Below are 23,503 nucleotides of genomic sequence, written 5' to 3' on the forward strand. Positions count from 1 at the left end.
CCGAGAACTTGATATTTGGGGCAAGTATGGGGGACTTGTCTTTATCTACAGGATACTGAGCATTGGACATATGTTACAATTATAAGGGACTTATTGTTGTTAGGTTTTGTGTCCCTCCACTCTTACTGGAGACGTACTGCTTAATGTCATATGCTTGTTAACATTTAGCCGCACCAATCTCTTTCATTAAGCACATAGCTCACAATGTAATTATATCCCTACTGCTAGGCAGCATGTCTCTTTTTAAAGTTACCACGCTGCACGTTGAATTACCTGTTTTATTTATGTATTAAAACCTCAGAGACTGATAATCAATATGGGACTTTGTGAGTGAGCATAAAACTGCATGAAGGTGGTCAGAAGAACTAGGAGTGTACCTTTAATAATATGTAATGTATATTCCCCTCAGTAGGTAAAAATCCAGGTTTAGGAAAGGAATTAAGTACGATGGTCCCCAGTGTTTACCTCCTAAGCTCCCATACTACTTCAGTAATTTCTGCCCCTCTAGGTGCCAGTGAGCTAAACATAGTGAAGTTACACACGGCAATCCCCTATAGCAGCCCTCATGTCATGCTCCGCTCAAATGCTATGGTTATACATCATTAGAGATCTCCTATATATGCTTTATTTAAATGTTAATATAAGGTTACTACACATATCACTTTACTTTAGGATTACCCCTCTTATATGTGTGAGAATTTAATGGTTTGGATGACACTCTGCCTCACCTAAGCATATATTGTTTTATATGGCAGATCATGAGAGATAGTACCATTTAACGCACCCCTAATCAGACATCATAGCCTACTATAACTTAACACAGAGAAGCCCCGCCTCACTCTTTTAGACTTGGGGAAGACTAACATTGAATCTCTCTGCCTTATTCTCCTAGGTGATATCACAACTGTTGATCCTCACTGCCACATTTCCGTATCTCTATTTATTGATATATATCCCTACTCAAAGCCTGTTACTAACTTCACCAAGGTCCTTATTGGTTATGCTTTTGATTGTGCCCCTTTGACTGTTATGTTCTGGGATGGCTAATTTTAGACTTTTTTTTTGATATTTACTAGATGACTACGTAAATCTGTACACTTTTGAACAGCATATCTACAGATGTAAACACTGAATGAGACTATAATCTAACCTCACCATAGCTGTGTTTGCCACCATGAGTCTATATTTTGCATACTGGCATGACTATTCTATAGCCTCATTCATAGCCATCTCTTATAACTAAGGTTTATTAGTTCCCCCCGTAATCTCTTTTGAAAGAAGGTATCCATAGCCATAACACCTTTGCAAAATATCTAGAACCTATCTAGTTACCTACAGAAGGTAATTAAGGTATATCATGTCACTCTCTAACGCTCAACACCGGTGGTGCCTTTACCAATGGCCGAGGGACTAGGAGCCACCTGGCTAGTTTTAGTTTTGAGTAGCCTCTTACAAACAGAAATAATATTCTGTCATTATAATTGCCGAATACCTATTCACCTCCTGGGAATATGGATCTAAAAATTTGCTATACCACCAGACAGCCATCTCCCTGTAACGTTCCTCAGTAGCTACCCCCTTTTCCCTTTTTATGAGGTTTATTTATCTATTTTGCCAGAATATATACTGTATATGTCATCTTACTTCCATCAACGAAACTCTCCATAGCTTAGTTAGAGTATATTTAACACATACTGTCAAGCTTGCTTAGCACTACCGAGCATGACAGAGCAGCTGATCATGTGGCCTGCAACTTCTCTCTATGGTTTTATTGTTCATGTTCTCAAAAGTGGCCTCCACATTTATTCTTAATGTTTTTATATATTGCCATCCTACTTACTTCTCGCCCAATATTTTGTACTTACTTGAGAATAATATGCTCATTTAAAAGGGGCTCAATCTTCCCCTTAAGTGTTCATATGCTATTACATCCTATATTAAATTATATAGAAACTGAGGTTTCATTGAGAAAGATTTCATATTCATATTGATACGTGGTAAATATTCATTAATATTTTTAACTTATAAGTTATGACTTCTCTTGGTGTGAGACATTGTATTATTCTCTAGTTACCACAATGTTTAGTTTGACAATACCTTGTAATTGTGATATGTTGATTTGCAAAATACCTCAATAAAAACATAAACTAAAAAAAAAATAAAGATTTTCTTTTTATTCAACATTGTTGAGACTATTTCTCTCTGTTTTTTTATTGATTTATTTTTTACTTTAAAAAAAAGTGAAGTAAAAGCTGATTGAATTTAACTAGAATTAATTAAACAGTATGAATTGTGCATTTCCTTCTAATGCTCATTGGCTGATAGGTACTTCATACTATTGGTCATTGAACATAAATAAAAAGAAAGTAATTATAGGGAAATGGATACAGTTGAAAGTACACAAATGATACTGGCATATAAAATGAAATTTCATTTTAAATAGCTCCTACTTCATGTCCACGTGTTTAAATGCTGCTTTTTTATATTGATGGTTGAAGATTTTTCAAGATAGTGCCCCTTTAACAGTGATGCTATGAATCTCAAAATATTTTTTTAATGTAAACCATTTAGGGGAACAATTAGAAATGAATACATTTTAAGTTGTTTGCATATCACAGTAACACCCGCTATTTTACAGAACTATAAACAAGACTTAGAACTCTTGTGATCCAAAAACTTTGATTTAGAGTTAAAGCTAGCACATCATGTAGATTTGCTGTTCTGTCTGGATTAACATTTCACATTGTACAAATATTTGTGGATAAAGAAATAGAATTCCAACAACATGAGAACTGCTGTTTACTTTGGTGAGTTTAACTAGGTTAAAATGTGATGGGAATTGGGAACTAAGAACTCACTAAGCAAACACAAAACTGATTTTCAGTAACACTAAATTAGTTATTGTTTTCTCTTTTACCAGCTAAACAAAACATAATGTTATATTATAAATGTATGTTTGTAAAGGTGAACATTAATTTGCCATTAGCCCACCTAACTATTTAAATAATTTTATATTGCTTCATATTTAATGTTTTTGTATATATACATATGTTTGTGGGGTCACACAGATCCCCCACCAGCAAAGCTCTATTTAAGACCCCACTCTTGATCCTACAAGGTATGTTCTTTTAAACAAAGAAGTCATCTTACCCCTTGGCTGCCAGTAACACACAAACAAATCATTGAACATCTTTGGTTCTTTCTGATCCCCATTTGAAAGACATTGAAACACTAAGGGCCAGATTACAAGTGGAGCACTATTTAATGCTCCCGCTCGAGTGTTTAACTGCACTAGAAGTAAGCTGAGTTGAAAGTAAACTGTTTTTGCTCTTGTGCTAACCCGATAAGCGCACAAGCTGAACTTAGAATATCGATTGTGCGTTCACGTTTTCCACCATAGGTGTCAATGGGGCAAAAAAAGTGGGGAAAAAAACTATCACCCAATTTTCACACAAACCTAATTGCATATTCTCAGGTGCGCTATAACCCAACATGAAAATATGAATATTTCACATTCCAATGATTTTCACATAAAAAATATATGTTCTATTTATTCATAAATACTTTTTATATATATATATATATATATATATATATATATATATATATATATATATATATATATATATATATATATATATATATATATATGTATATATATATATGTATATATATATATATATGTATATATATATATATATATATATATATATATATATATGATGGTATTTTGGTACAATATATCTTTATACCTTTTTTTATAGATGATTATATTTATATATAGGTGTTGATATATATATATATATATATATATATATATGAATGTCTATTTATAAATATAATCATATTCTGCTATGTGAAGAACATTGGAATGTGAAATATTTACAGTAAATACACAGTATAACACTTTATTAAAGTGATGGTAAATCCAAGCATTTAACAAACGCAAGGATTTACCGCAACTTAAAAAAAGGTGATCAAACAAGTAAAAAAAGGGTACTAAACAAACCCTTTCTGTGCTTTTGCACAGTGCTAGCAGCTCTGGCTACCCACGGCACATCGATCTACCAATGTGGTGCCTCTAAACCAATAGCCGTGTGAGCATACAGAAACCTGTCACCTCATTGAAGGAGATTGATGTGTCATGGGCGGCCGGAGCCACTGAGTTTAGTGCTGTGCAACGGCACAGAAAGGGCAAGTTTAGCACCCTTTTTAAAAAGATTGATCACTTAAAGTCCACTTTATTGTTAGTGATGGTAAATCCTAGTGTTTGTAATATGCTTGTATGTACTATCACTTTAAATATGAATATTGCATAAATATGCTTTTACATGTTTTCATCTACTTAAAGGCAAAGGGCTCCAATGCACTTATACATATGTACACACACACACATATATACCACACAAAATATTGACACATTGGGCCCAATTTGGACATTTCCACTTAGGGGTGGACTTACTTTTGTTGCCAATGGTTTAGACATTATTGGCTGTGTTTTTATGGACAATTGGGATTAGACTCCCTAGAAAGAAATGCTTATATAGCACTCTTTGCCCAGACTGATGGTAGAGGCAAATGAAATTGTAGTTAAAATGTAACTTTTATTAATTCCCTTAAAAGATGGGTAAACACAAACATTTAAAATCACTCTATCACTAGTTGCTATTGGTGAACTGTGAGACCTGTTAAATTTGTATCTGGCCTTCGTGATATAAGTAAGTTATCGGTACTCACTGGTTTATGCCAATTTTTGGGATTTTAGTAGGATAATAGGTGCCTGGTAGCTCTTATGTGTAAATACTGCCCGTCTTTCATGCAATCATGAGAATATTTGTTCTCTGGAACTATTGGGATAGGATTGAATGTGGATAGTTTTCTGATTATAAGGAGATTTGGCTATTTTATGCGTAATATGTTATGGGTTTCACAACGCGTATTCTGTGCCACTATATTGTGTATGCTGCGTGTGTCACTTTCAGTTTGACAGTACTGCAATTGTTGTGCCTGAATTCGGTGTAAATACACTAGTTTTTGGATGTAAACACCATACGTATCTTACATGTGTAGCTTTTCATTTGATAATCATGCAATCTTTGGCTATCACTGTTTGGTATGAGTATTCTTATACTAGTGAAGTAATATCCACTGGATTTTGACCACCGTGTTGGTTTTAGCAACAATATAGTTTTTATAGCGTATCATGTATGTTGTTTCTGTTACTTAAGTCTAGGATAGTTTATGCATGTGTATTTTACATCATACATTACTATGGTTTTGGTAATACTGCAATAATTTTGCCATCATAAAATGTTAATATACCAGTTATTTTGCCACTACTGGGTATAAATAAAGTTGGATATAACAATCACTTTTGCCGGTTTGCCAGTTATTCTGTCACTACTGAGTACAAGAACATTACATATTATGTTTGTGTTACTTTAATTGTAACAATGTTATGACATAATTGCCATTTGTTCCTTGATGTAAATATTTTGTATTTCTTAAGTCTTTGTTCCTGTTTGTGTACTTAAATAGGTACTTTGAATTTTTATTAACACTTATTATAACGTTCAGTGATTTGTACTGAGAAGACCCAGTTTTGTTTTTTTCATAGGTGTAGTTGTTTTAGCAACATTGTTTTTACACAATTTATTTTGGCTGATAATGTGTAATATACTTCTCCTTTAAGGGGAGTGACTGGGGTTAATAAGCAGCCTACTTAAGGATTCACATTGGATACACTAGTTTCTTGATATTGAAGCAGTAATCTGTACTTGGCCTCCTAATCACACCTGTGATCCTTTTTTCTCTGACTGCTTGTCAGCACAGTCTCAGTGTAACTTGCTGCTTGCTTTGTGTGAGCATTACCTCCTTCACCTGAACAGCAATCCTCCTCTCCAGCTGTCACTCATTGAAGCTCAACCCCCAACAACAGAATCAGCACATCCAGAACTCCCTGCACAGCACAAGTAAGGTTTGTGGTTACTCTCCTACAGGAACAAACTTTATATGTGTCAACTATAGAACTATAGTTCCCAGCTGCTTTAACCACTAACTTTGTTTTCCAATATCCTTTGTCCTTCGCCTCTGTGTCTCATCTAATACAGAACTGGAGGGGAATCCAGCTGTACCTAATCTTACATTTCCATCGCTCGTTTCCAAAATTACAAAGTAAGCTTACTAACTACCTTATTTTGCTTTCTTGTCATTTTTCATACGTATGTTTTTATATAGTTTCTGCTATATTTATAACGCTGCTGCAACCTTATATTGGGGTATTTTATATCAGTCATGCATAATTGATTTGCATTCAGAAAGTAAATTAACCCTTTGTATATTAACAAACAACACTTATTTCAACTATTCGATTTAACATACAGATTCTGTTAAACCTGATAGTTAATTTAATGAGACAACAACAACTTTTTATAAAGAAAGAATATAACAGAGACTTTTATGTTACAGAATATTACAGAATACCAAGCCCAAAAAGACAAAGAGCTGTTGTTTGATTACTCAGTACATACTACAAACATGAGTTTAGCTGATTTAACTATTCATGTAAAATAATTATCTCACAAAGTAGACCAGTTAACCCAGGGTCTGCGTGAATTACAAGTAGAAAACCAAACATTGAAAAATATTATAAAAGAGGGGATGAGAACACCTACTTCCCCCATACAGGTACCAGACCCCCCAATAAGTCCTCCAGACTATTTCTATGGAGATAGGAATACTTTCCGGCAGTTTTATAATGCCTGTAGATTATTTATTAATTTAAAACCAAAGATGTTTCCTAATGAACGTTCTAAAGTTCTCACTATTATATCATTCCTTAGGAATGAACCTAGAGCTTGGGCGGACACCTTTTTTGAGAGAGATGATCCCATTCTTAACTCTGTTGACAACTTTTTCTCTGCAATGGCAGAATTATACGAAGATCCTTATCGCCAGCTCACTGCAGAGAACAAGTTACGTAGCCTCAAACAGAATTAAAAAAAAGTAGAGGACTACATCTCTGAATTTAAGGTGTGGCAAAAAGATATAGAGTGGAATCAAATCTCCCTCAAAAATCAGTATAGAATTGGCTTTTCAGACGGCATAAAAGATGAGCTTGCTAGAATTGACATCCCTGACTCATTTGAAGCTTTAATAGCCTTAACTATAAAAATAGATAGAAGGCTCAGAGAGAGAAAGCAAGAGAAGGATAGTCAAGATACACATAGCAAAACACATGCCTCTAGATCTTCAACTTATTATCACAAGAATGAGACCCCAATGGAAATAGGTTTTATTAAAGGAACTCTTTCTACTGATGAAAAAAATCGTAGAAAAGAAAAAGGTTTGTGTATGTACTGTGCATCAAAAGAACACAGCGTAACAGAATGTCCATCACTGAGAAAACAGAAATCGGGTAAGCTTCATGGGAATACTTACTTTATTACCTTACCAAATGAACATCCCACTTATTTCACTTTAAATGTCTCTCTACAGTGGGATCAACATCGCTATAATAAGGATGCCATTTTGGACTCAGGAGCATTCATCTGCTATATAGATAAAGATGTTGTAAAAGAAAAGAAAATTCCCTATATCATTAAAAAAAAAAAACGTCTCAGTTCGTCTTATTGACAGTAATCCTTTACAAGGAGGGTTGGTGAAATATCAAACCATTCCCCTATTGGTTACGACCACCAATGGTCACAAAGAATTTCTAACATTTGATATCATAGCATCTCCAATCTTTCCTATTATACTAGGATTGCATTGGTTGAGGTTACATCAACCTGAGGTTGTATGGTTCAACAATGGTATATCATTTACTTCCCAATATTGCAAGACTACTTGTCTACCCTCACTTCACATAATGCTTGCTATGGAGAATACTATTCCTTCTGAATACAGAGATTTTTCACGAGTATTTGATAAAAAGGAGGCTGAGGTATTACCTCCTCACAGGGACTATGATTGTCCTATTACATTAATCCCTGGGTCAGATATTCCATATGGGCACATATTCCCCATGTCTGAAAAAGAACTAGAAAGACTAAAAGAATATATCAACGAAAACTTACAAAAAGGGTTCATCCGACCCTCAACTTCTGCAGGTGCAGGAATATTTTTTGTGACTAATAAAGATCAGATGATAAGACCTATAGTGGACTATAGAGAGTTAAATAAAATAACAATCAAAGACAGGTACCCTTTACCCCTTATACCAGAATTGATAGAGCGGTTACATGGTTCTACCATCTATACCAAACTCGATTTGTGGGGAGCCTATAATTTGATACGAGTACGGTCAGGGGATGAATGGCTCACCGCCTTTCGCACAAGATATGGCCTTTATGAGTATACGGTGATGCCATTCGGGCTATGCAATGCCCCAGCCACTTTTAAACGGTTCATCAATGATGTGTTTAGAGATCTGTTGGATACATTTGTTGTCATCTATTTGGATGATATACTAATATATTCAGATAATATCACTGATTATGTACAACATGTAAGAACCGTACTATCACGTCTACAAGCACATCATTTATACGCAAAACTCAAAAAATTTATTATCCATAGTTCAGAGATACGTTTTCTGGGTTACCATATAACACCCCAAGGTATCAACATGGAAAAATCGAAGGTTCAGGCCATATTGGATTGGCCAACACCTAAGAATAAAAGACAAGTACAACGGCTGTTGGATTTGCAAACTTTTATCGAAGGTTTATTAGGAAATTTTCTCATATTACAAAAGTTCTAACTGAGTTAACCAAAGACTCTATACCTTTTAAATGGGGGACAGCAGCCGAAAAAGCCTTCATGTTCCTAAAAAATGCTTTTACAACTGCTCCTATATTATCTCATCCAGATCCTCAACAACAATTCACCTTGGAGACTGATGCATCTGATTATGCAATTGGATCAGTTCTTTCCCAAAGGTCACCTTCTAGAGGTTTACTTCATCCAGTTGGGTACTATTCACGTGTCTTAATGACATCTGAACTAAATTATCATGTAGGGGAAAAAAAACTGTTAGCTATGAAGAGTTCCCTAGAGAACTTGCGACACCTACTTGAGGGCAAAAACGAACCCATACTGATCTATACAGATCACCGTAACCTGCAATATCTTAAAACAAATAGAACCTTAACTTCCAGACAAAAACGCTGGAGCTTATTCTTTTCTCTGTTTAACTATACCATAACCTATAGACCTGCAGAAAAAAACATCAAAGCTGATACTTTATCCCGATTACCTGAAGAACCCACAACAAAACCTTTTGAAGGTAATATAATACCAGTAGATAGAATAATTGGTATGCTAACACTCACAAAACAAAGGTTTGTAAAGGAACAGACATTGGATGCAACAAAACATAACCATAAACTGGAGACAAATACAGATGGTTTATTGTATTATGCGTCAAAAATATATGTACCTCCTAACTTAAGAAACCTCATAATGTATTTATCACATGATACACAACTATCAGGACATCAAGGTGTAAATAAAACATCTGAACTCATCAAGAGATCCTATTGGTGGCCATCCATTACAAAGGACATAAAATAATATATAGAAACCTGTGAAATATGTACGGTATGTAAAACCGAAAGGAAAAAAACCTACCGGTTACTTACTCTCCTTACCTATCCCAACCAGGCCTTGGGAAGATATATCCATTGATTTTATAGTAGACCTACCCATCTCTGATGGGAATAATACCATAGTTGTAGTAGTGGATTACCTATCAAAAATGGCACACTTTATTCCTTTTCATAAGGTGCCTACGAGTATGGAAAGTTACCCTTTTGATACATTATCAAATTACATGGTATCCCTGCCACTATAACCTCTGACCAGGGAAGCCAATTTACTTCCAAGCTTTGGAAACAGTTGGGGAAAGCTCTCCAATTTGAACAGAGGTTATCCACATCGTTCCATCCTCAGATGAACGGGCAGACAGAATGGACCAATCACTGGTTAGAAGAATATATCAGATGCTACTGCACTCAAAATCAGGATAATTGGTCTACCCTTCTACCTTTAGCTGAATTCTCCCACAACAATGCTGTTCACTCTTCTACAAGGCTTACACCATTTTATGCGAACTATGGATTCCATCCATCTTTTCATCTACTTCCAACTCCTTCCCATGATTGTCCGGTCGTTGATGATTTAACCAACACTATTAAAGATACGTTCGCTCTATTAGCAGATAACATCCAAATCTCGCAAAATCGTCAAAAGAAATATTATGATCTAAGAAGGAAGCCATCGCCTCCTTATGCCATAGGAGATTTGGTTTGGTTGTCAACCAAACATCTGCGTCTAACTGTCCCTAGTAAGAAATTCAATAGGAACTACATTGGTCCTTTTCCCATCAGTAAGGTTGTCAATGAAAATGCTGTAACCCTTCAACTTCCAGAGACTTACAAAATCCAACCAACGTTCCATACCTCCTTGCTAAAACTCTACAAACATCTTCAAGATCGAACTCATCCTTTGTGGTATACCTTTAAGCTTTGCCCCTCCTATCTGGTTTCCTCCCTATTTAAGGACTACTATTAACATCCATTCACTGCCTGAATATTGAAGTCTTAACTTCTCTGTTGAAGCATTACTCCTTTCAGGTCACCTGAACTACAGAATCTAGAGCAACTTCTATTATCAGCACTCACTCTCGTTATTGCTGTTACCTTGTTGCCATCTGTACCCTTGGCTTTGATTCACAAGTCTGGATCCTAGAACGGCCGGATCTACTTTCCAACCGCTACCCGGAAGTAAGCCGCATTCACACACGCCGCCAGCCTCTCAGACACGGAGCTCTCAGTGTAGTAACGGAACTACTCTCGGTCCACAAGGGGGTAACGTACTTAACCAAGACTGAAGCCTATAAGCTTTATACTTACCTTGTTTGCCACCAGCAGTCATTTTCTGAACCACTCATTCAATTGCCGTTTCTGTTACAAACAAACATAGTGTGTCTGCAGCTTGTCTGAACTTGTATATATTTTAGGATGTGTGTGATTGCGTGAAGTAAAGGGAGATCATTATCTTTCATATCATATCATATCATTTCATATCTAAACTGAGTATGACCTTGTCAGTATTTCTACGGTTATTCAGTTTCTGCTACAGATACTTTTCTTAAGCAAACTGCTATTTTTCTACTTGGAATATTTCATATCTATTAATAGTACAGATAGTTGTTAATAGTGTTATTCATCATATATCAATTGTCTCACATTGTCTAATCAGGTTGCATAGAAGTTGTAACTCTGGTTAGATCAAAAAGGAGCAACAAGCTCTAACTTTAGGGCTAAATCTTTATTTTGAATTTACATTAACTTTGTTACTAGCAAGGTAAATTCTAACTCACCACATAATATTCAGGCCTAAAAAAAAAAAAAACCTAAAGGATTCATTTCCCTAAGCATCATGGATCCTAATGAAATAAAAAAAGAGTTTAACAATGTTTACCTTAAACTTGATTACCTTGCAAGGGGACTGACTGAAGTACAAACTGAAAATGCAGCCCTTAAAACAATAGTAAAAGACTATGTCTCACAAAAACCCCATGATCCACCTGAACCTCATATTAATTATCCACAACCCTTCTCAGGAAAACGTTCTGAGTTCAGAGAATTTAAGAATGCTTGTAACTTGCTATTCTCGCTTAGACCCAGAACTTATACTGAGCGGATTAAAGTATGTACTACAATCTCTTTCCTACAGGGTGAACCAAGAACCTGGGCCAACAGGTTTTTTGAAAATAATAACCCTATTCTGGATTCATTACAGGATTTTTTTTCTGCAATGACTAGTCTCTACCAAGACTCAAATATGCAAATAAATGTTGAAACAAGGTTAAAGGAATGTTGAAGATTATACCACTGAATTTCAGATGTGGGCGGAAGACTCACAGTGGAATGAAATCAGTTTAAAGAATCAATTCCGCCTTGGTTTGTCTGAATCACTCAAGGACGAACTTTCACGTCTAGAGATCCCTGATACCCTTGAGGGCCTCATTAAGCTCAGCACTTCGTTGGATAGACGACTCAGAGAAAGGAGGGCAGAAAGGGCTTCATATGATAACCCATCCAGGAAACCTTACCAGGTCACAACAAGCCAAGATAGAGCTCATGGGAGTTCTACTCTAATGGAAATTGGTGTTCTTAGAGGACCTCTGACACCAGAGGAAAAAACTAGAAGAAGGTTGGAAAATCTCTGTTTATACTGTGCCCAAAAGGAACATGCAGTATCAACTTGTCCTTTGTTGAAGAAACAAAAGAATGGTAAGGCAATAACAAATGACTTCATTTACAGCATTGAAAACAATACACACATGACTTTATCCATTTCTTTACAATGGGACCAGAAAAACATCCAAACCCAGGCATTAATTGATTCGGGCGCTTCCGGAAATTATATTGATTCCTCCTATGTAAATAAAAATAAAATACCAATTATATGCAAACAAAACCCTGTGTCCATTAAATTAATAGATGGTTCATTTATACAACAAGGGCCGATTACACATCATACTGTTCCCCTACTTGTAACAACTTCTCAAGGACACACCAAATATTTATCTTTTGATTTAATATCAATTCATCAGCACACACTCATTATAGGGTATCCATGGTTGAAGAAGCACAACCCAACCATTAATTGGGCTATAAATGAGTTAACATTAGATTCTATATTTTATTCAAACACCTGTTATCCACATCACACCATAGCTGCACTTGATACTGGTCTACCCTTGTGTTACCAGGATTTGGCAGAGGTGTTCAATTTAAAAGAGGCAGAAAACCTTCCACCACATAGGGAATTTGACTGCCCTATAGATATAATACCTGGTTCCAAAATCCCACATGGTAAGATCTATCCTCTCTCTCAAAAGGGACTTAAGTATATCCGAAACTATTTAGATGAAAACTTATGTAAGGGTTTTATTTCTCATTCCACATCTCCTGCAGCTGCAGGAATGTTTCTAGTTAGAAATAAGGACGGTACCATAAGACCTATAATTGATTATAGGGCATTAAATAACATCACAATAAAAAATAGGTACCCTTTACCTCTTATCCCTGAACTTCTGGAACGTCTAAATGGTGCAACCATTTACACCAAACTGGACTTAAAGGGAGCTTATAATTGGATCAGAATCAAGGAAGGTCATGAATGGAAAACGGCATTCCGAACCAGATATGGCCTTTTTCAATATAACGTAATGCCTTTCGGTCTGAGTAATGCCCCAGCAACCTTTCAATTTTTTATAAATGAAATATTCCGTGACCTTATTGACGTTTGTGTCATAATATATTTAGATGACATGTTAATCTATTCTAAAACACCACAGGAACACGAAAAACATGTACGCTGGGTGCTAACTCATTTAAAAGAACACAAACTATATGCCAAATTGGAAAAATGTTCCTTCCATGTTAAACAAATAAGATTTTTGGGTTAAATTATCAGTCCAAACAAGATACAGATGGATCAAGAGAAGGTTTCAGCAATTCTGAATTGGCCTATTCCAACTTCAACAAAAACCGTACAACGGTTCATTGGTTTTGCAAACTTCTATAGAAAATTTATTAAAAAATTCTCTTCTATCGTAAAACCTTTAACAGCACTAACCAGTGAAAAACAAAGATTCAAATGGACAGATTCTGCAACTATCGCTTTTAACAAATTAAAAGAGTATTTCACTACAGCTCCTATATTAGCAATACCAGATTTTGATTTAGAATTTATCCTTGAAGTAGATGCATCTGATTCAGGTATTGGTGCAGTATTATCACAACAAAATAAGAACAAAACAGAGACTCATCCTATTGCTTTTTTTTCAAGAATGTTAACTAGTGTTGAGAAAAACTATAGCATAGGAGATAAAGAACTCCTAGCTATAAAATGTGCTTTAGACCACTGGAGACATTTATTAGAAGGTTCCAAATTACCCTTTATGATCTATACAGATCATAAAAATCTTGAATATTTAAAAACAAGTAAAACTTTAACAGCAAGACAAGCTCAATGGTCAATATTTTTCGACCGTTTCAATTTCCTCTTAACCTACAGACCTGGAACCTTGAATACAAAAGCTGATACTCTGTCAAGACTACATGATCAATTCACTCAAGATAATACCACTCAAATTATTCCAAAAGAAAAGATTATAGGTGTACTCACACCTTTAGAAGAAGAAGTATTGAAACAACTAAATCAAGAACCACCTCATGGAATAGACTGTCAGAAAGATCCTTCTACTGATCTTTATTATCATAAAACTAAACTCTATATACCCCAGCAAATCAGATCTTCCATTCTAAAACAGACCCATGATGGGACACTAGCAGGTCATCCAGGTATTTTAAAAACTATTGACCTAACTAGAAGAACTTACTGGTGGCCTCTGATGGATACTTACATAACAGATTATGTAAAACATTGTGATACCTGTGCTAGAAATAAGTTGGTACACAAAAGACCATCGGGTCTTTTATCTCCTCTGCCTATTACTGACAAACCTTGGAGTACCATATCAATGGACTTTATAGTCGATCTACCCGATTCCCATCATTTCAACACTATATTAGTAGTAATTGACCACCTAACAAGACTAGCTCATTACATCCCATTAAAGGGTCTGCCAACAGCTTTAACTACAGCTCAGGTTTTCCTAGATAATATAGTTCACTTACATGGACTCCCTACTGTTATTATAACTGATCGTGGTACTCAGTTTACCTCTAATTTTTGGAGATCTTTATGTAAGCTAATCAAGATTGATTCAAGATATTCAACTGTATTTCACCCGCAGACAAATGGTCTGACTGAGAGACTTAACCAGACTCTTGAGCAATACCTTTGTTGCTTCATAACTCATCTCCTCTCAACAGGTTAATTCACCCTTTGCCTTGGACTTTGCAACTACTTTACAAGATAGACTGGATGTCTTGAAAAAGCATCTTTCAGATGCTAAAGAAAATCAAAAACGGTTGTTTGATATGCATCATACGGCCAGTCCTCTATACCAGATTGGTGACCTAGTTCTACTCTTGACTAAAAATCTTAAGTTGTCTTTTCCTAGTAAAAAATTAGCGAATCAGTACTTAGGCCCCTTTAAGGTGACTAAAGTGATTAACCTCAATGTAGTGAGACTGGATCTCCCTCAGGATTTTAAAATCCACCCCACTTTCCATGTCTCCTTGTTGAAACCCTATCTTCCCTCACCTCAATATCTTTCCCAACCTAGGCCCCCTCCGATCCTCATTGATGATCGGGAGGAATATGAAGTCGAAGCTGTGCTTGATTCCAGGATCCGTAGACGAAAGTTGGAATACCTTGTGAAGTAGAAAGGGTAGGGTTCAGAGGATAACTCTTGGCAACTCCATTCGGATCTTCGCACTCCTCATCTTCTGTGGAATTTTCATCGCTGCTACCCTGATAAACCTAGCTTGGAATCCCCTGGGGTACTTCCTTGAGGGGGGGGGGAGATGTGGTATACCTTTAAGCTTTGCCCCTCCTATCTGGTTTCCTCCCTATTTAAGGACTACTATTAACATCCATTAACTGCCTGAATATTGAAGTCTTAACTTCTCTGTTGAAGCATTACTCCTTTCAGGTCACCTGAACTACAGAATCTAGAGCAACTTCTATTATCAGCACTCACTCTCGTTATTGCTGTTACCTTGTTGCCATCTGTACCCTTGGCTTTGATTCACAAGTCTGGATCCTAGAACGGCCGGATCTACTTTCCAACCGCTACCCGGAAGTAAGCCGCATTCACACACGCCACCAGCCTCTCAGACACGGAGCTCTCAGTGCGGTAACGGAACTACTCTCGGTCCACAAGGGGGTAATGTACTTAACCAAGACTGAAGCCTATAAGTTTTATACTTACCTTGTTTGCCACCAGCAGTCATTTTCTGAACCACTCATTCAATTGCCATTTCTGTTACAAACAAACATAGTGTGTCTGCAGCTTGTCTGAACTTGTATATATTTTAGGATGTGTGTGATTGCGTGAAGTAAAGGGAGATCATTATCTTTCATATCATATCATATCATTTCATATCTAAACTGAGTATGACCTTGTCAGTATTTCTACGGTTATTCAGTTTCTGCTACAGATACTTTTCTTAAGCAAACTACTATTTTTCTACTTGGAATATTTCATATCTATTAATACTACAGATAGTTGTTAATAGTGTTATTCATAATATATCAATTGTCTCACATTGTCTAATCAGGTTGCATAGAAGTTGTAACTCTGGTTAGATCAAAAAGGCGCAACAAGCTCTAACTTTAGGGCTAAATCTTTATTTTGAATTTACATTAACTTTGTTACTAGCAAGGTAAATTCTAACACACCACATCCTTTGGCTGATCCCCCTCCTATTGTTCCTGATGTGGAATATGAAATTGAGCAGATTTTGGACTCTAGGAAAAGATTCAGGACTCTTTAATACCTCATAAGGTGGAAGGGGTTTTCCAGTGACGATGACTCCTGGGAACCTGCAAGGAATCTGTGGGCTCCGCGGTTACTGTCTCTTTTTCATAGACGTAACCCTGATAGACCCCGTTCCTGAACCCCAGAGGGGTTCCTTGAGAGGGGAGCTCTGTAATATACTTCTCCTTTAAGGGGAGTGACTGGGGTTAATAAGCAGCCTACTTAAGGATTAACATTGGATACACTAGTTGCTTGGTATTGAAGCAGTAATCCTAATCACACCTGTGATCCTTTTTTCTCTGACTGCTTGAAGTTGTATGCACAGTCTCAGTGTAACTTGCTGTTTGCTTTGTGTGAGCATTACCTGCTTCACCTGAACAGCAATCCTCCTCTCCAGCTGTCACTCATTGAAGCTCAACCCCCAACAACAGAATCAGCACATCCGGAACTCCCTGCACAGCACAAGTGAGGTTTGTGGTTACTCTCCTACAGGAACAAACTTTATATGTGTCAACTATAGAACTATAGTTCCCAGCTGCTTTAACCACTAACTTTGTTTTCCAATATCCTTTGTCCTTCGCCTCTGTGTCTCATCTAATACAGAACTGCAGGAGAATCCACCTTTTATATGATCCCTAAGGTACATAAAAAACGCCAAACACCCCCCAGGCCGTCCCATAGTGTCTGGCAATAAAAATCTGACAGAAAAAGCAAGTAAATATATTGACCAGTGGTTAAGAGAATTTCTAACAGAAATCCCTTCATATATAAAAGACACAATGGAGACACTTCAGCAGCTACAAGACATCCAACTAGGACCTACATCTTGGCTTGTCACCGCCGATGTAGAAGCCCTTTACACAAGTATTCAACATGAATTAGGGCTGGAAGCAGTTCAATATTATCTTAATCTAGAAACAGAAGAGGATGATAACCATAATAAATTTGTGATGAAATTACTGGAATTTGTGCTCAAAAAGAACTACTTTGTCTTTAATGACCAATTTTACCTGCAAACAAGGGGGACAGCCATGGGGACAGCGTGTGCACCCACGTACGCCAACCTATTTCTAGGTTGGTGGGAACATAACACGGTCTTTGTTGATGACAATGATGATTTCACCAAACATATCCCCCTCTGGCTAAGATATATAGATGACATTCTCTTGATTTGGGAGGGACCCAAAGAAAAACTGGACAGATTTCTAAAGATCCTTAATCAAAACAGGTTAAACATCAAACTGACTTATGAATGCAGCCAGAATGAAATATCTTTCTTAGATTTGAGAATCTTCAAAAAAAGTAATGGCATGTTGGGAACTGATTTATACAGAAAGAAAACAGCCACCAATACTATTCTGTATAATACAAGTGCACATGCAACGTGCACAATCAAATCCCTACCAACAGGAGAATTCCTACGAGTTAAAAGAAACTGTTCAGAACCTGATCTATATAAAATTAGAGAACAAGAAACAACAGATCGCCTTAGCCAGATGGGGTACAGCAAATCTCTAATAAAAAAAGCAAAGGACAGAGCAAGAAAAACAGAACGCCAGAATCTATTGAAACCGAAGATCCGCACCAACGACAGCAAAACCAGACTAGTGTTGACGTATAATACACAGAGTAAGGATATAATTCAAATAATCAATAAACACTGGCACATCCTTCAGGCAGACAACACTCTGGTTCAATTTATAGGTTCTAAAGCAGACATCAGCTACCGACGCACAAAAAATCTGAAAAATTTAGTGAACCCCAGCCATTATACTCGGAAAAAGAGAACAACTGGCAGTGGCATACAAAATGGTTCATACCCTTGTGGGAATTGCATCAGCTGTAAATTTCTGAAAAAAACAACATCAATTACGGACAGATTTGACAAAAAATAGTTGATTAAATCTTTCATAAATTGCAACACCACTGGGGTAATTTACGCCTTACAGTGTAAGTGTCCCAAAACCTATGTAGGGATGACGACACGTAAATTACGAACAAGACTGCAAGAACATGTGCGGAATATCAGAAATGCAGCCAAAGATTTAAAAAACAAGAAGGCCATTTCATCAGTAGCACAACACTTCTATAAATTCCATCAAGGAAAAGCCGAAGGGCTAAAATGCTTTAGCATATACAAAGTTAATCTTGGAATTAGAGGTGGAGACAAAGAAACAATCTTACTTCAACATGAAAGCAGATGGATTTATCTACTTAATTCCATACAACCCAATGGGTTAAATGAACACAATAATTATTTCTCATATTTGTAGACATAAATTAGATGACAATAACTTAGAAAAATACCAAAGAAACTAGAAACTAATCAAACTAGGAAGATCTTATAATAATAAACAGCAATATATTTATATTACAATACTTGTATTGACAACCAACTCACTAATTATCACTTTTAATGATTGCAAATTCACCATTCACTCTTCACACTTTTTTATTTATTTTTCACTTGTATCCCATACTCCCATTCACATATCTCTAAGATGAAAATGAATTATTTATCATCTACACAAATTTATTATTTTACCAGTTTTTCACATTCATACACCCTAAAGAATATAATTATTCCATCCATTGATTTTTTACTCACATTTAATTCTACACAGTATCACTTTAAGAAACTTTAAGAAACAGGGTATATTATTTTGACCCTTTAATTTTATATGTATATAGGTTTCTAGAACTATCTCAGAATCACTCCTTAATATCAACACAATTTTTTTATTTAAATGGAGTCAACAATAAGACTCTCACTTTTAAGCACACCACTTTTATAGTGTCACTACATATGAGAACCATTAGAGAGCATTATCAGCATCAAAATTTAAGTATGCAGCAACACTATTATTGATAACCTAAAAATCTCTATATGTTTCTTGTAGTAGTATATAATAACATGTCAAATTGTAGAATCACACAAGTAATTACTAAAACTTTATTAAAATGCTTCAAGCTGTTTATCTATAACCAACAATCTAATTCATTTTCTCTAGATCACCCATCGTCTAATCAGGCATGGATATCCTTTCTTGAATAATGATACTATATTTCAAAATTATAATAAACTATAATGTAGCAAAAACCGTCTATATCCTTGTCTCCCCATAAAGATACAAACAGAATAATTTATATCTTTCATCCGTAAATTAAATTGATCATGTAGCAAATTTTAATAACAACTAAAACAAACAAGCGTAAACAATACATTTTTACATGAAAAATGTATGAACGATTCAACAGATACTCTAATGCAATGCTTTTTACAACGTTCTCCTTTCTCTCCATGTCGTTTTTGTAGAAACACAATAAAACAAAAGATGTACACACCCCTTGTACTATAACATTCCATTGAAACTGGAAATCTATACACAATACATGAATGAAAGAACAGCCATATCCAATTATATCTGTTCCTTGATATATACAATCTGTCTCCCATTCTATGATTGGTTCGTTGTAATGTCTCATTCAATTTGCAGAACAAGATCCAATAGGAGGAGTACTGCGAGCCAATAAAAAGACACTGTTATGGCCGCGCCGTACCCTTTGAAAAAGCCACGTTAGTGGCGAAACATGTTAGGGAATCGTTTGTTGAATGCCTTTTTGCATTTTTTAATTAGCAGGAATGGTAGTCTTCATAGTCTAAATAATTGTGGTTGTGCACAATATTAAGTATATCAATTTCAGAATGGGGTTAACCCAGTAACGTTATCACAAATAGAACTAGCACTTACAACAAGGGCTTAGTGTTGATTGTAGACAGGTGGTTAAGAAATACGGAGCTTCAATATATATATAACACCGCAAACTGTCAGCTTAAAATCAATACTCAGCCATCCTAAATACGTAATATCTGAGTCTCGTAATACGGAATAATCAGTGAATCTTTAGTACTAATAACGCCAAGTTAACTGTAAGAATTGAAAACAGAACCGGCACTTATAGTAAAGAGCTCAGTATTGATTACAAACAGGTGGTTAAGAAATACCGAGCTTTAGCATATACCCAATACCGCAAACTGTTTATTTAAGATCAGCACTCAGCCTTCCAAAATATCTAATATTCAGTCCGGTAATACGTATGAACCAGGCAATCATCAGTACAAGCAATGCTAAGCTAATCTCACGAGTAGCAGCTAATTTTTAGCAGCACTTCAACAAATGTATATGATAGCTATAAGTGTGTAAATGAAATAAACACAGTACGATATCAAATGAATAACTTGGGTGACCAATGTGAAATATTGCAATAGAAGTCTGGTCTGAAAAAGTCGCTCAGACAGTTGTCACACTTAACACCTAAATTTAGCTGAACGATGATAATAGGATTCCAACTCTCTCATGTGAAATACTGCAATAGAAAAAACCGTTCAGACAGTTGTCACACTTAACACTAAAACTTAGCTGAAGTGTGTATTTGACACTAAAACTTAGCTGAAGTGTGCATTCGACAGAAATCCTCCCTATGCAGCTAACACAAACAGCATTTTATGAACAAGCAGCTGTCTTATTTAACTAAGCCATGAACAATAGATCTTACACTTATGTTATATTAATACATTACTAATATACGGCTAGATTTGGAGTTTTGTCGGTAACGACCCGAAAAGCTAGCGCTGGCTTTTTTCTGTCCGCACCATAAAAATAACTCTGGTATTGAGAGTCCACATAAAGGCTGCGTTAGGCTCCAAAAAAGGAGCATAGAGCATATTTAACGCAACTTCAACTCTCGATACCAGAGTTGCTTACGGACGCGGCCAGCCTCAAAAACGTGCTCGTGCATGATTCCCCCATAGGAAACAATGGGGCTGTTTGAGCTGAAAAAAAACCTAACACCTGCAAAAAAGCCGCGTTCAGCTCCTAACGCAGCCCCATTGTTTGCTATGCGGAAACACTTCATACGTCTGCACCTAACACTCTAACATGTACCCCGAGTCTAAACACCCCTAGCCTTACACTTATTAACCCCTAATCCGCCGCCCCCGCTATCGCTGACCCCTGCATATTATTATTAACCCCTAATCTGCCGCTCCGTAAAACGCCGCTACTTTCATTATCCCTATGTACCCCTAATCTGCTGCCCCTAACACCGCCGACCCCTATATTATATTTATTAACCCCTAATCTGCCCCCCACAACGTCGCCTCCACCTGCCTACACTTATTAACCCCTAATCTGCCGACCGGACCGCACCGCTATCATAATAAAGATATTAACCCCTAATCTGCATCACTAACCCTATAATAAATAGTATTAACCCCTAATCTGCCCTCCCTAATATCGCCGACACCTAACTTCAAACATTAACCCCTAATCTGCCGACTGGAGCTCACCGCTATTCTAATAAATGTATTAACCCCTAAAGCTAAGTCTAACCCTAACACTAACACCCCCCTAAATTAAATATAATTTTAATCTAACGAAATTAATTAACTCATTAAATAAATTATTCCTATTTAAAGATAAATACTTACCTGTAAAATAAATCCTAAAATAGCTACAATATAAATTATAATTATATTATAGCTATTTTAGGATTAATATTTATTTTACAGGTAACTTTGTATTTATTTTAACCAGGTACAATAGCTATTAAATAGTTAAGAACTATTTAATAGCTAAAATAGTTAAAATAATTACAAATTTACCTGTAAAATAAATCCTAACCTAAGTTACAATTAAACCTACCACTACACGATCAATAAATTAATTAAATAAAATACCTATAATTATCTATAATTAAACCTAACACTACACTATCAATAAATAAATTAAATACAATACCTACAAATAACTACAATGAAATAAACTATCTAAAGTACAAAAAATAAAAAAGAACTAAGTTACAAAAAATAAAAAATATTTACAAACATAAGAAAAATATTACAACAATTTTAAACTAATTACACCTACTCTAAGCCCCCTAATAAAATAACAAAGCCCCCCAAAATAAAAAAATGCCCTACCCTATTCTAAATTACTAAAGTTCAAAGCTCTTTTACCTTACCAGCCCTGAACAGGGCCCTTTGCGGGGCATGCCCCAAGAAGTTCAGCTCTTTTGCCTGTAAAAAAAAACATACAATACCCCCCCCCAACATTACAACCCACCACCCACATACCCCTAATCTAACCCAAACCCCCCTTAAATAAACCTAACACTAATCCCCTGAAGATCTTCCTACCTTATCTTCACCATACTATCAGCCAATCGGAATTCGAGGGACGCCATCTTGGATGACGTCATTTAAAGGAACCGTCATTCGTCGTTCAGTCGTCGGCCAGGATGGATGTTCTGCGTCGGAGGTCTTCAGGATCCTGCCGCTCCGATCCGGATGGATGACGATAGAAGATCCCGCTTGGATGAAGACTTCAATCGGATGGAAGACCTCTTCTGCCCCGCTTGGATGAAGACTTCAGCCGGATCATGGACCTCTTCAGCTCCCGCTTGGATGATGACTTCAGCCGGATCATGGACCTCTTCAGCCCCCCGCTTGGGCTTGGATCAGGACATCGGAGGAGCTCTTCTGGATCGATCGGTGAACCTGGTATGGTGAAGATAAGGTAGGAAGATCTTCAGGGGCTTAGTGTTAGGTTTATTTAAGGGGGGTTTGGGTTAGATTAGGGGTATGTGGGTGGTGGGTTGTAATGTTGGGGGGGGTATTGTATTTTTTTTTTACAGGCAAAAGAGCTGAACTTCTTGGGGCATGCCCCGCAAAGGGCCCTGTTCAGGGCTGGTAAGGTAAAAGAGCTTTGAACTTTAGTAATTTAGAATAGGGTAGGGCATTTTTTTTATTTTGGGGGGCTTTGTTATTTTATTAGGGGGCTTAGAGTAGGTGTAATTAGTTTAAAATTGTTGTAATATTTTTCTTATGTTTGTAAATATTTTTTTATTTTTTGTAACTTAGTTCTTTTTTATTTTTTGTACTTTAGATAGTTTATTTCATTGTAGTTATTTGTAGGTATTGTATTTAATTTATTTATTGATAGTGTAGTGTTAGGTTTAATTGTAGATAATTAT

Source organism: Bombina bombina, chromosome 2 (genome assembly GCF_027579735.1).
Source record: "Bombina bombina isolate aBomBom1 chromosome 2, aBomBom1.pri, whole genome shotgun sequence".
NCBI lineage: Eukaryota > Metazoa > Chordata > Amphibia > Anura > Bombinatoridae > Bombina > Bombina bombina.